Here is a 14,778-nt window from a genome sequence, read left to right on the forward strand (position 1 = left end):
GTCACCGTTTCAGCCCTATTCAGCGCTGCCAGAAGGAGCAGCTTTATCTTGAGGCTATACAGGAAGCTAGTACTATTACATAGCAATTTTCACAAGTTTTTGTAGTTTGGCATGGAATTAAAGCCTTAATGAACTGGGCACTACTGTGTCATTTGGACAACGCTGATTCCTATTTATGAAGAGAGTTTTCTTCTTTGTTATTGATGGGAATGAAAAATTTAAATGATCAGCTTTTCCAGAGCAGATGCAAAACCCAGCAGTGGTACATTGGTCTCTATGCCTGTTTTTGTTCAGATACTAAATCCATCTTTAGCTCTCCTGGTGTCAGAACAAGGTGTCGTAGCCCCATAAAATTATCTAAATATGTTCACATATTTTTGAGCTTTGTGATCATCAGGTATAATTTGCTTTCCTATAATTGACTTAAATGCCATATCATGTACTTGTGACTGATCTGACAGGAAGGTGGTGGTGTGTTCCTGGTGTCACTGACGTCTGTGCTGCTGTTCAGGATGGCATGACTTGCATCTCTCATGTTAAATACTAAAGAGTCACAGTCTGAGACTCGTGGAACCTCTGTGCCTGCACTGATCTTAAAGGTCAGTAGGAATAGCTGGCATTTAGCAATTCAGTGTATGGGTTTGCAAGCTCCATGAATTAAGTATTTAAAATTATATAAGCACCTTCAGATTATATCTGTAAAAAGCAGCAGTGTCTACAGAGTTTTGAATGCTTTAGAAAAGCAGACCATTGTGGTTCTTTGTGACAATTAATTCCCCAAGGCATTGGCAGCCTTCAGGCAGGCTACCCAGCCCCACAAAGTGCATTTCCTTTTCTTCTCAGAGCAGAGGCGCAGAGAAGTGGGTGTGCTGAGCAGAGATCCACCTACACTAGCTGGGAGATGGTGTGAAGGATTGCAGTGCTCTTTGGGCTTCTACTGCAGCCGGCACTGGTGGAAGTGGAAATTTGGTAGAGGTGTTTTGGTTGGGTTTTTCAGGGTTTTTTTTGGGGGGTGGGATAGGACATGAGGACAGACAGTTTGAGATAGAAAGTGAAGGGTGCCTGGTGCGCAGTGATAGAGACCTCCAAGTTTTACTGGTAACCCTGGTAACAAATTGGTGGCTGACCTTCTGCAAATAGCTCAGCGGTTCTGAGCTGCTCTGATGCTTTCACATTCAATGCAACAGCCTCAGAGATGCTCCTTGCTTTGCAAAGCACTCTGAGAGAGCCATAGGTTACCATTTAATGTTCACAGAATTTACCTCAGAACCTGGAATTGGTGCTTGGCACATCCATTTTCCTCTGAAGACTGCCAATCAGAGCCAGGGTGGTTCTGGCCAGGCCTTCAGGGCAAAACAAGTCCTATCTTTCCTCTACCTGCCTGGAGGGTGATGAAAGTGAAGGAAGTGGGACGGGGTTTACTCTGCTTAAGGCAAGTCCGTAATGTGCTGGAAAAGCATGGCTCCATTTAGTCAGCAGCATTGCAGAGAACAGGGGGATGAAGGGTAACTAAGGGTAACATGGAGCATTTGGGATATTTATAAAAATGTGAGATGGCTTTTCTTATTAAAAGAATGGTTGTGCATCACTAAAGGCATCAAAAGCAAAGTGGGAACATGCTTTGTGAATCAGGAGGAAGAGCAGTCCTTAGCAGTTGCTAATCTATTTATGTTCCAGTCATGCTCAGAGTGTGGCTTTGAGGTCTGCAGCTCTTGTAATTGCCTGGAATATGTCACTCTGCTGCAAGATTCATTGTTCTGCTCTCCCTGAGAGGAAGGCTGGGGTTTTTAGCTGTAGGACTTTGCTTTCAGTCAAGCAGAGAGACATTCCCGTGCATTGTTTTGCTGAAACACTATTAATTATGGCTCCCATTATAAGCATGTCAGTTCCATGTGATCTAGGCAAAAATTGATGCATTTGGTGGGAAGCAGCCAAACCTTTATTTTGGGGATTATACATGAGGTTTAGGAGCCAAGTTTTGATCCCTGTTGATAGAAGTCCCTTAAACTTTGCAGAATCAGTAGGATCCTTTTTTGGTTCCCTGATTTCTCAAAGGGTCAGAGACTTAATTTTTTTCTTTCCTTTTTCTCTGCTTCTTGCTGCCAGGCTTTCTTTGCTATTCCCCAAGCAACGCTCAAAACATTTAGACATTAAGCTTCTCATTAAATTAGAGTGAAATCAGAGCTCTGTGCCTTGCAACAAAGATTTAGAGGAGCAAGACTCAGCAGGGATTGGACACGTTTTCGGGAAGCGATATAAGATGTGGCTTCAAAAGGGCTTCCAGCCCAACCTCACCCCTGTTACTCTGCATGGGAACCTCTCCACTCTCTGCTTTCCCTTGAAGAGAAGTGAGTGCTTTTTTAAATAATGAAGAATTCCTGTAGCTTTCTTTCAAGTCCCCAAGGTATTGTTGGCCGTGGGAAGCTCTCATATAGCTCCTATGGAAGTGGGAGCTTGGAGCGTAGCCATGACACCTCCATGTAAGAAAGCACACAAGCTCAAGGCAAAGCTCTTCACTGCTGTTGGCAGACCAGGTGGAAAAGCCAATGTTTTATTCTACAGATTTGTTTCTTTTGTGAATGACAAGCTATGCTGACTCTTCCTCTCTGGGGGCTCAGAGTGGAGTTGCTGCTCAGCTTCAGCTAAATGTGAGATTTTTTTTTTGATCCAGATGCTCTTCCCTCTGCTTCTTCTCTAATGCATGGCTGGATCAAATCAATTATATGCTGAAGGGCTTCTTGAGTGGTAGCTCAAGAAGAAAATTGTGAAGAAAATTGTTAACAGGACTATCAGAAGGTAGGCTTGCCCCATGCTGGGCTGCTTTGGTGCTTCAGAATCTGGAACTGTTCTTTCTTGTCTTACTCCAGAGTACGCGCTGCTGAGTTGGCTCAGGAAGTTCAAGTCCTCCTGGATTCTCTGACACCTGTTTGTAAAAGCTGAAAACTGCAGCAGTTACCCATGATGGATGTTTGGCTGAAGCTTTTTCAACTACACAGAAATGGCTTCATGAACCAGACCTCGTCCAAAATGTCGTAGATGCTTGTTCCTGTAACTTGTGAGGACACAGTAGAAGCACTGGGGGTTTTTAAGGTGTGCAGCTCATACAACTACTACTCTAAAAGGGTTGTGGGTGGTCTCCTTTTTACCTCCGAATTCAATTTCAGCAAAAAACCCCCAAAAGGATAAAGATGAAAATGGATTTAAAGATTGGTCTTGGACATGGACTAAATATGAAAAATTTTGCCTTGAATCTTTTTAATGGTAATCTAGAAAGATATACAGTATTTTCCAGACAAAAAATGAGGTTCTGATGTGTTTCTCTCCAAACTCATCTCCAAACAATCTGAGAGTCTTGTGGTCACAAAAGAACAGAATGTTTAGATAGTTGATTGCAGTGTGAATAAAGAACTCTCAGGTTCTTCCACAGTGTCCTGGATTTGGTAAGAACTCTGAGCATGTTAAGTTTATTCCATTCACAATCAAATGAGATGAGATACTGCCCTAAGAGAAAATCTATGAATACAAGAATCTGTGCAAAAGAAATCAAGGAGCTGATCGGTCTTGTGCAAACTCTTTTGGTTTCTCGACCTTGTACAAGTATGGCAAGAAAAAAAGCCTCTTGATAATTGCCCATGAAAGGCATTTAAATGTTTTTGTTTCAAGCATGCAGGCTTATTTATAAGTACTGCTGTGGGTGACATCATCTGGTGACAGCGGGCCCTAGAGCTGAGTCCTCTCATCAACTCTGAGCTCTTCTGTGTGACCCTGAGTTGGGGCTTATTTTTCTGGCATCAGTTTTGTCAAAGAATCCTGTTTCCATTCAGAAGTAGAAATAAGTAGCAGCTTCTTGTGGACTTCAGTTTCTCTTGACTTCACTCATCTTCAGTTTCCCTTTTTTTTGTTGCTGTTGTTTTTTGACCTCCACAGATTTTTTTTTCCCTGTGTCTCTAATTTGAAATTACTACAGTTGGTTTTATTGCAGAGGGTATAATTTTTATTCCTGCTGTCTAAACCCTTCCTGCATGAACTTTCTGGATGTTCTCAATGAGGGATTCACTATGGGTAGCAGCAAATTAAGAGTGAAAAGGTGCAACCTCTGAGCACTTTGCCCAATTTCTAATTAGTTCTCATGCTGAACATGAAATACCATAGCCTGCTAGCACCATCATGTCAAGTGCAGTACTAATGTGTAGAAACAGACAGTCTTTGCCTTTTGGTACTTCCTTTAAAAAAAAAAAAAGTCATGGAGAAGAGTAGTAAAGCTGCACAAAAGATTTTGCTCTTGCTACAAAGGGGGGGAGGGTGCAGAAGAGGGAAGTGAGGGAAGTGCACTACAGAGTGTTTCACTGAATCCGGTGTTTTTAAACCTGATTGGCCTTTTTAAAGAAGGATCAGAAATGTCCTTGCCTCATGGTGCTGCACTTGGACAAGCAGCTTGTTGAGTTTTGTCCCTGTAGCTGTTCCGAGGGTGTTGCTGCCAGCAGGACAATGCCCTCTTTACCAGGTTCTGGGGAATTGCTGAAGGGATCCATCACTCCTGCTTTTCCTTCTCTTTCAATGGCATCTGGCTTGCCTTGGAGATGGAAAAGGTTAGCACATGGGAAAATCCTGAAGCAGGCTGTCAAGAGCCATAACAGTGTGAGACAGTGAAAACCAGTTCTGAGATACTGTCAAGAGCCTGGGGAAGTTTTCTGGGAAAGGAATTGAAGCTGACCCAAGAGAAGTCTGGACTATTAAGTTAATTATCCTGTCATGAGGTTTTTGAAAGCAAAGATGGAGCTCTATTAGCATGTTGGCTTCATGGCAAGTGAGAGCTGGCTGGAGCCTGCTCATCTGAATGTATTTTTGGGATGAATTAGAGTCTAAAAGCCTGTGGGTTTTGCTGAAAAATGACATTTTGAAAGAAGCAAGTTGGCTGCTAGGATTCAGAATCACAACAGAGCCAAAATAAGCTTCATATTTCTTAACCTCCATGTCACTGTGAGGTCCAGATTATCCCAGGTGATATGCAAATGCACAAGGATGGAGCACTGTGAGCTGCCAGGCTTTCATGGGAAGGGGGCAAAGGAAAATAAACCACAGTTGTCCATTATGTAAATATATGGCAGGTATGAAAAAGACTGAGCTATTCAAACCTGATAACATTTGTGAGGAAAGGCAATAAGAATAGGAAAAAGAGGCAGGGATATGAGTTAACTGAAAACTCAGACTGTGACTTCAGCATTTGGCACAAGTCAGCAGAATAAATAAAGCACGGAGATGCTGGGGGGCAGGGAAAGAGACGTGTCCAGAGCAGCATAAACAGCGAGTCTTGAGCCAGGGTACTGTGCATTGTGCTAGCAGGCATCAAGTTGGGCTTGTGGGAAAGCTGGAGAGCAGCAAAACAGACTGAAGGATTTGAATACAAGCAACCAAAAGATTGTGCTCCAGTCATTTTTGTACTCTGGTAGGGATCGGATGCAGCTCCAGGGGACTTCAAGGATGAATACTGACATAATGCTAGGAGAGAAACGGGCTTTCTTTTTATTAGAAAAGAGGCAGATTAGATGAAATTGTGATTTATGTCATTCTGAGCATGTGGGGAGCTGGCATCAAGGGCTGAGAAACCAGAGTATTACAAAGGTTCAAGGAAAAAGGAACTGGATCCTGAGGGACTGCTTATTCTCGCCTGATACAAAATAATCATTAAGAAAGATAAACTTATTAAAATTAGGTAGTAAATCTAATTTTGGGCAGATTGTAGCCAACAGTGCTCAAGGTCTGTGTGAGCCCTTCATGTCAGAGTGAATGGCCAATTAAGAGGCTAAATGTCTCAGTTTCTCTGGTGTCGTACAGTAGCAGCTGCAGGTAGCTCAAACCAGAAAAGTGCCAAGCTTCCTCCAGCACCCATGTACCTTTTCCAGATATTGCTGGCCTCTTCAGCTGGGAAAGGTTTTACACATCCTTGTCAAAAGCTGCTCTGAGTGTTGGTGAAGTTGTGCTTCGAGGGTGGTTGAACAAAGGCAAGGCAGCAGAGAGGGTTAAGCACGTGGGCAGATTCTGTACTGATCCAAAAGGTGAGGGAGAATACAGTGCTCAGCCTTACAGGGTCTCCTCTTCCATGTGGCTCCTGCCTCTTCCCTCAGAAAACCTGAGGGACCCCATTTCTCATAATTCTTTATTTTGTATGATTCAATCAGGGGTGAGTAATTCCTGCCAAAGAAAGAAAACTACTTCATGGGTTAACTCTTTCTAGGCAGGAGAACCCCATGCAGATCAAATAACAGTCCAAAATAATTTCACTGTTCCACTTTCTGTTTAAAAAAGAAATTAAGTTTTTTGTTTACCACAGAGGACATCAAGGAGGATGCCTGATATCCACCTCTAGAGTGCCTGGAATTCCCTGTGAAAGTTTCCCTATCCTATATAATCCTGCACCAAGAACCTTTAAAGTAAAGCTTCTGAAGCTGTGCCAGGATGCCTTGGTCTGCAGTTTTGTGACCATTCCTTATTTTCACAAGTGTTGAATTCAGAAATTGTAGTGCTACAGTGGTAGGTCATTGTGGCAGGGGGATGAACCTGAGTTTAAAGTTGTCATGATGCAAAGGTAACTGGGTGACTTGTTAGTGAAACTTTAAAAAAAAAAGAACATTAGAAACAAAAATGTAACTAAAATTCTTATGATGGGCAAAACCCTGTAAACTTATTGGGTAAGTTATCCATGCAGGATATATATTTGACTACTGAGTATTATGCATTGGGTGTGTGTAGTTGGCTTATTATGTATCATAAGCATATTTTAAAAAAGGGATTTATAAAATTTAAGCAAGACTTATTTCCTGTTTGTTTTTACTGACAGTTGTGTGTCTAGCTCTCATGGTTACTGTCAGAAATATAAAACTTCACAACTGTTTTAAAGCCTAGGTTCATTAATTTGCTCAAAAAAAGAAAGGTAGATATGAGGGATAATCTATACCTGAGATTTTTGAGAATTTGGAGGTCATTTTGCTTTGCTGCAGGGCTGTGCAAATGCTTGTCAGTTAAACTGCTTTGGGGTTTTTTTTTACCCATTCTGGGCACCCAGCCAGCCCAACTTACAAAACTGCAATTATCATGATTGCTAGGAACAGTTCCACTCTTCCCTTGGATTTCTTCTGCCTTGCTTCTTTTCTTCTTTGAGGAAGTCTTAAATTTTCCTGTCAGTTCTGAGGAGACCCTGCTTTTCCCCTTAGGGGTTCCCACAGAGACACAGAGTCGCAGAGGCCCTCCAGCTCCCTGATAAATGTAATCCCATCAGAGGCAGCCTCAAGCCAGAGCGTCACTCCACACGATCAAATCCCCAACCTACAAAGCCAGGTCTTGCTCCTGGGAAGCCCACAGCGCTCTGGGCTTTTAAATTTTACCCTTCAAAACAGAATTTCTAAATATATTTTGAATTTGAAGGCCGAGAGGCTTTGCCATTTGCACCATTCCTCATTTCCAAGCGCCCTGTTTCCGTGCAGGTGGTCAGCGAGCCCTTCCAAGGTATTTGGATGCCCCCGCACAGAACACGGATCAAAGAGAAGGAGCTGGCAGCGATGCTGGGCTGCGAGAGCCGCGGTCTGAGGGTGCCTGGGGCAGGGCAGCACTCACTGCACTCCTGCCGCTGGCCCCACACTCTCCCGAAGGAATAAGCCTCTTCTTCTGTCAGGCTCCTGGGTAGCTCCTCTCCCTGTCTCGGGTGTAGGTGTGGGTGGTTTGGTTATCAGGGAGAGCCCCCTGGAAGGGGCAGTCTCCTGCTGCTGCTGTGAGCTGGGATCTCGCTGCGAGGTGCCGATCGTGCCTTGGGCTGCTGGGGAGGGTGGACGAGTCTGGAGCCTGAGCAGGGCCGCTCTCGCTCTTTTCCATCCGGGATTGCAGGGCCGAGCCGGCAGCAGCCCGGGCACGGCCCCTCCGCAGCTCCTCCGACAGAGCCCCGCTGTGCCCGACAGGAACAGCCGTGCGGGAGGGAGCCCCTAAATCCCGGCCGTCATCCCTGTGGAGGGGCCGTGCCTCTGTCCTGCGGCTCCCGCGGCTTTGGGATGGGATGCTCTGATTCTCCTTCGTCCTCCCGCGCTTTCAGTTTGAGGCGGGGGCCCGGAGGGAGAATCCAGCGCTTCTCTCAGCCGTGCCCAGCCATAATGCACCTCTGGCTGCTGGGGCTGCAGCTCTGCTCAGGCTACAGCTGCTCTCCTACCACAGGACGAGCTTACAGGAGCTCTAGGAAAGTCAGAGATGGGCAAATAATGGTGGTGTGTCAGGTTGTTGTGTAGTGCTGACCAGGTACTGTCTGTCAGGGAACTTCCCGTGTTCAAAGCACCTTCCTGGCAGACAAGACTCTGCTGAGGATTTCTGAAGTCTTGTTTATTTTCAGCCAACCAAACCCTGTCAGGAACTTCTGGGCAATTTTTATATGACTCATTTAATTGTTTTATATATATTAGCACTACAGACTGCTGTATTGCTTAGAATCACAGAGCATCCTGAGTTAGAATGATCACAAAGTCCAACCTCTGGCCCTGTGTAGGACATCCTAAGACTCCCACCATGTGCCTGAGAGCATTGTCCAAACACTGCCCGAGCTCTGCCAGGCCTGGTGCTGTGACCACTGCCCTGGGGAGCCTGTTCCAGTGCCCAACCACCCTCTGGGGGAAGAATCTTTTTCTAGTATCCAACCTAAACCCACAACTGCAGGCTGTTCCCTCAGGTCCTGTCCCAGCTCAGGGGCAAAACTGTGGTTTTAATGCCTGTGTGTCCAGAACTGTCTAGAAGGAGATGTGCCACATCTCTTGTTCAGTGAGTTTCATTCCCAAAGCATTAAATTACCATGTGAGCATGGGGTGGAAGCATCCTGCTGTTAGGAAGTGCAGTGAGGGAGCTGAATGGCATTTTAATTGTAGGCTAGCCACAGACTTCCAGAAATGCCTTGCTTATTTTCAAGTTTTGAGGTATCTCATTAATATCATTCTTGCCCACCTACTGCATTTTCTTTTCCTCGTTGAAAACTGTTTTCAACCAATTATGTTTAAAATGTTTAATGTCTGTGTATTGATTGCACTGAGCTAGAGATGACTGCTGGGGATATTTCTCCTCAGAGACACCTTTAGCTCGCAGGCAGTTGCAGCCAGGCACTCGGAATGGGCCCATGCAAAGTAGAAACTCAGTTTACCTCTAGTGGAAAAGGTTCAGGCGATGGTGAAGAAAAAGAGAGCGGGTTCTGCTGGGGAGTTAAATCCAGAGTTTATTCCAAGGTGACACAGTTCTGAATCTCGGTAACTACTCCAACAGAACAGGGACCACATAGCTCCAACGCCTTTTAAGCTCACTGGGAGGTGGGAGGGAGAGGATAGCTAAGCCACTAACCAGGTGGGAGGGGGAGGGTCTCAGGGGACAATGACACCAGGACTGGCCAATGACTCCAGGTCTGAAAAGCATCTTTTGAACTTCTGCCAATTACACGATGCCCTTGTTGGAATGTGGAACTTGACAGACAGCAATTAGGAAGAGGGCAGGGGGAAGGCAAGGAGGAAGCAAAGCTTCACACCTCAACATCTGTGAAAAATCTGTTTGCTGATCTAACCTGCTAAACCTGTAACAGAATGTAAAAGGATTGAATGAATGTGAAAAGTAGATTTGTCTTCATCTGAATGGGACCATGGGGGTATCCATTGTAGGGGAACCTGAACTGCAGACCTTGGGGCTGTATTTTTTTCAGGTATTAACTGCAGTAGCCTATCATCCTGTGCCAGGACCTTCCAGAATGATCTGGGATCTGAATTATTTTTTATTTTTAAGTGTTTATTCTGGGAGCTGATTGTGAGAGATTTCCAAATTTCCTGCTTTACATGGTTAGGATTAACAATTCGCAAGAAGCTTTTGAAGGCAAGGAACGAATTCTGCTGCTCCACAGAACTAATATCAATTACTTCAGATGATTATGATTCTAGGGCAAACTAAAGCTGTTCTTATGAGCTGAAAGAAGTTATCCAAAATGTCCAAAAGATTATGGAATTGTTGCCCCTGGTTCCTCCACCAGAATGGCTGCTGTGTTTTATTTTTCTTCAAGAAAATTGATGTCAAGACCTGACCTTTTTCTTTCTCTTCCCCTGGATGTGTGGATTTGTTTCATCTCCATCCAGAATGCAATTTTCTGCCAACAAGTAATTCCTTCAGAAACATTAACAAACAAAAGTGTAACTTCAATTATTCTTCGATATGGCATAATACTGTCTTCAGAAATCCGTCTGTGGGTGTTACAGCCCAGCTCTTGAGATAACAGTTAAAATTGCAGAGCCTTTTTTTGACATGATTGGCCCTGAGAAGCCTATCAAAAACCAAGGAGAAAAACTTCTACTGGCCATGGTGGCTTTCCTTTTTTTTTTATTTTGATCCCCTTGATACAAGGAAGGGGTCATTCAGTTTAAGAACTCCCAGATTTGCACAGTTTTAATTTTGTTAACTGCTATTTAGCATCCAAAGTAATGTTTCCAACATGTACATTCTGGGTTGATCAAGTTTCTAGCTTAAATCCCCCCCATCTTTCTGAGCATAAGGGCAGGAGAGGCGTGTGTGTGTGTACAGTGGAGAGAAACAAAGAAATATGGGGCCATTACATTTTTTGACATTTGAACATGGAAAGAAAATGATACTATTTTGTCATTTACTTTACATCACATAGTGCAAGCATGATTTTTTTAGAAGTGTTTTGGTTATTCCTGCCATAGCAGGTGGTTTTTGGTTTGTTTTGGTTTTTTTAGTAATATTGTTTGTTAAAGATCTCAGCCAACCTTGGATAGCTCAGTGAATTCCAAGAACTTCGTAAGGAGCAGCATCTTATGTCACAAAAGTTGCTGCTGTCAGCAGCTGGTTTACTCAGCACATGACTTTGGGGGTGGCCTCAGTGAGTGCCTTTTCCTACAGAAACAAACCATATAGTTCTGTCTGGCAGTCAGAATATTTTGCTGGAGATGGTTATGAGTCTTGGAAAGCGCCACCTTGGAAATACTGGTTTATTAGATCATTATGAGTTGACTTCTCACCCTGCAGAGTTGCACAGTTGCTGCTCTGCAGTGAGTGTTTAGTTAGTTGTACCCAGAGCACGTGGTGCAGACGAGTTACGGTGGCTCTAAAGGCTCACTCTCTCCACTCCTTGGGTAGTCCACGTGGTTCTGCTTCAGCATGACTGCCATGGCTGGGTTCACCTTCATTGATTGAGGCAGAATTTGGAACACAAAGTAAAACTTCAAGGAGTTGCTGAGGCCAAAGCAATGTTTTGGGTGTAAAGCATGGATTTGTTTTGTTCAGTGTTGCAATTCTGTTTATCCTAGAGGAAATAAATTTCTTTTTCTTTGCATTAATAACTTTTCTTTATATTTTTTCAAGGCAGGGTAAAAGATGACCCCTGTTTTACTGAAATGAGATGAGCTCACTCCTGTGAGTTGAGCTGTTCTTAGGTGTGCTCTGGGTGACCTGGTATAATCCAGGAGAAGTTGGGTTCTCAAAGACTAAAACCTGCAGTGATCCAGAGCCTGATGCCCCTGCAGTCCAAGCCAGAGAGGAAGTTTGTGATCATGACTGGAGAGCTGGAAAATGAATGCAAGCTGGGGTTTGTTTCTTTTTGCAGCATGGCAGAAGCTGGAAGGAACCTCTGGTCCCACCCACCCCAGCTCAAGCTGGACCACCATGAGCTGTGTACTCAGGACCGTGCTCAGAAGTTTGAGCACCTCCAACACCGGAGACCCCACAGCCTCTCTAGGCAACCTGTGCCAGTGCTCACATCAGCCATCAGCTTGACATGAAGGAAGTGTTTCCTGCTGTTCAGAGGGAGCCTCCTGTGCTTCAGTGTGTGCCCACTGCTCCAGTGCTGTCACTGGGCACCACTGGAAAGAGCCTGGCTCCATCCTCTTTGCACTGCCTGAGCCTTCCTTTCCCTGCGTTGTCCTTCCAGGAGATATCAGGGTGGTTGAAGTGGTGGTTGAATCTCAGGACCTGAGATTCAAAATCGGAGTTTAGACACAAGTACTGATAATGTCCTCCAGACTGTGTGGAACAGGAATACATGCACCTGATGTTCTTGTCAACTGCAGCTCTTCCAGAATTGAGCCCAGTAAGAATGAGGACTTCAGGGAGAAGAGCTGCCACTCCTCCACTTCTTTCTGTAGCTCCTTTTATGTCTTACACACAGGTTTTTTTTTGGTGATTTCTAATTCTGCTTATTTGTTGTATTTATCCCTGTGCAGGAGGGATGAGGAGGACCAGAGTTTTATCGCCATCTTCTCATTTTGCATCACACTTCAGTATCTTCGCCCATCAAAGCGCTTTTCATCCTGTGAGTACCTCAAGAGATAATTATATTTAGGGTTTCTTTGTTAGGAAGCTTGGTGCATTCCCTCAGTAGGGAAAGGAAATGCAGAGGGCTGTGAGTGAAGTATTCTCTAGAAAAATCCGAGGGGCAGTACAAGGCAGGACCACGATGTACCACACATATGTTCTCTTTCCAGATACTTCTTTCCTTGGAAAGGCAAACCCACCACTGTCCCATCTCCAGTAGACCTGAGCTCCTGAGATTCATGACTGAAGGTTGCCAACTCCGACTCTGTTGCAAGCTCTGTAACAGTCTGTGTTGACAGCTAGTGGCAACTCCTTAGGATGGAAAATCATGTGGCAAGCTGTAATTGAGTTGAGGCATTTCCTCCCACCTACTCTCCTCATACTCTCAAAAGCACACTTGTCATGTCCCAGATCAATGTGAAAGTGCCAGAACTTCCAGGAACAAGCCCAGGTAGAGCATTGGCTCCATTTATTGAAGTAAGTTTTACCTGTCCCTTTGGCAGAAATGTTTTGTTTGCTGCCTCATTCCCTAACAGGTCGAAGTCCTGTTTTATCCACTGTTTGGGTAAAGTTAAGCAATTTCTAGCTCAGTACTATGTGTTTTTTTCTATTCTTTCCAAGTATCCCTGACTTTAGGACATGAATCCCACCTAAATAGGTAATTTAATTCACCTGAACATTTTTCCACACTAACGATAATGCAGACTCTGAATTACAGGGAAGTGTCTCTTAGCAGTGTTGTCAATCCAGCTGTGTACTTGAGGATTTGCTCAGAGGAACTGTTTCAAATCCCAGATTCGTGCAAATTAGGGAGTGCAAACACAGAAAAAATTTACAGGCAGGTTTAGATTTGCAGATTACCCCAAAATATTGTAGGTTACTTTACAAAGTTAAGACCTTGCTCTGAATTTTGCTTAAGTAATACATCAGCAGAAGGTGGGATTAAGTGCACACAGGTGGCTTTCAAACAACTCCATGTACCTTCAGCCCATGGGCCTCTGCTACTATTTGCTCATCAGGAGGAAAGTTCTCTTATTTACTTCCAAAAATAAATTTGAATGTGATAGAACTTCCAAAGGGAAAGTGGTTAGTGCAGTCCAGTGGCCAATGCTCATCAGTTTGCTGTCTTGGGTAGTGCCTGGGCTGTTGCCTATTTCAGAAAGAGAACTCAAACTTCATGGAAGGGACACCTACACTGCATTATCAAGGCTCCTGTGCTACTTTTAAATTTCAGCACAAACACAGCCAGTTGACTCACAGATTGTCTCTATGTTCCATAACTAATTAAGCAAATTGTGCAGTAGTGATTACAATCAGGGTAATGGATAGTCTTGACAGGAGATGCAGGGGTCAGGAATGAGCAAGGCTATAAAACTAGCTGAATTTTATATTCCAATACCATTATTTCTAATTCTGCTAGCCATTGACTAGACACTGGCACCAAAACAGGAGATTTGCCTTCATACCTGAAGGAGGAAAACCAAGAAACTTTCTGTTAAAAAAATAATAATAAAAAAAAGCCCTATGGAAGTTCTCTTGGCAGTCATTTAGAAAGATACAGTTTCTAAGTTCTTGCATTACGCGTATGTTTAACAATTTGTGCTGCTCCAAAATCCTCCAAATTCACACTAGAATTAACACAGGAGACCCATTTTGAAGTACCACCACTTCTGGGAGGCTGTGACCCCAAATGTGGAGCTTTACAAGACATGCTGGCTGCAGAGTTTACATATGTCTGGGAGAACATCTGTGACTATGGTTGGATTCAGTCATCAAAGCCTAAAACTGATGCTTCACGTTAGGTAATCTATGCAGTACTGCAGATTTATGTAAAACAGTACAAGCATCAGTAATGAATCAGGCTTGACAAAGACCTGTCTCTTCTGTGAAGAAAAGCCTTGAAAACACTCTTTAAAACAATGTCTTAAGTCAGTTTTTATGATCGCTCAGGTTTTCTTGCTTTTTATTAGAGGTCTATAATGTTCCTGTCATTGTTCTATTATGGCTTTGCAGAGACTGAACTAGACTTGACTGTACCCTTCACACACATCCAAAAATACTCACTGACCCATGCTGAACAGAATGGGACAGCATTTTCCTGAAGAAACACTATTCCTGTAGTCCAGTGTACGGACAAACGGTGTGTACTATTTATGCATGAGAACATAGTTTGTTAGTAGTGTCAAGTTAGTTACTGACAGTGCATAGGAAGTGGTCTGAATGACTTTTTCCAGTCAGGAATTTAAAACAGTCAATAAATTATTCCCATTTTATCATGCAAACTGTAGGCAGCATAACAGCCTGACTGACAGCGACACAAAAAAAGGAATGAAGTAGAATTATTTTTTCAGGTGAACTGCCTGTACCTTCAACTGATTTAATTCTTAATGTCTTCACCGTAACAGTTCTTTCACGTTTAAAGAAAGCATAAATAATCCCCCCCAGCTAATG

This window comes from Haemorhous mexicanus, chromosome 1, assembly GCF_027477595.1.
Source record: "Haemorhous mexicanus isolate bHaeMex1 chromosome 1, bHaeMex1.pri, whole genome shotgun sequence".
In the NCBI taxonomy this organism is placed as follows: Eukaryota; Metazoa; Chordata; class Aves; order Passeriformes; family Fringillidae; genus Haemorhous; species Haemorhous mexicanus.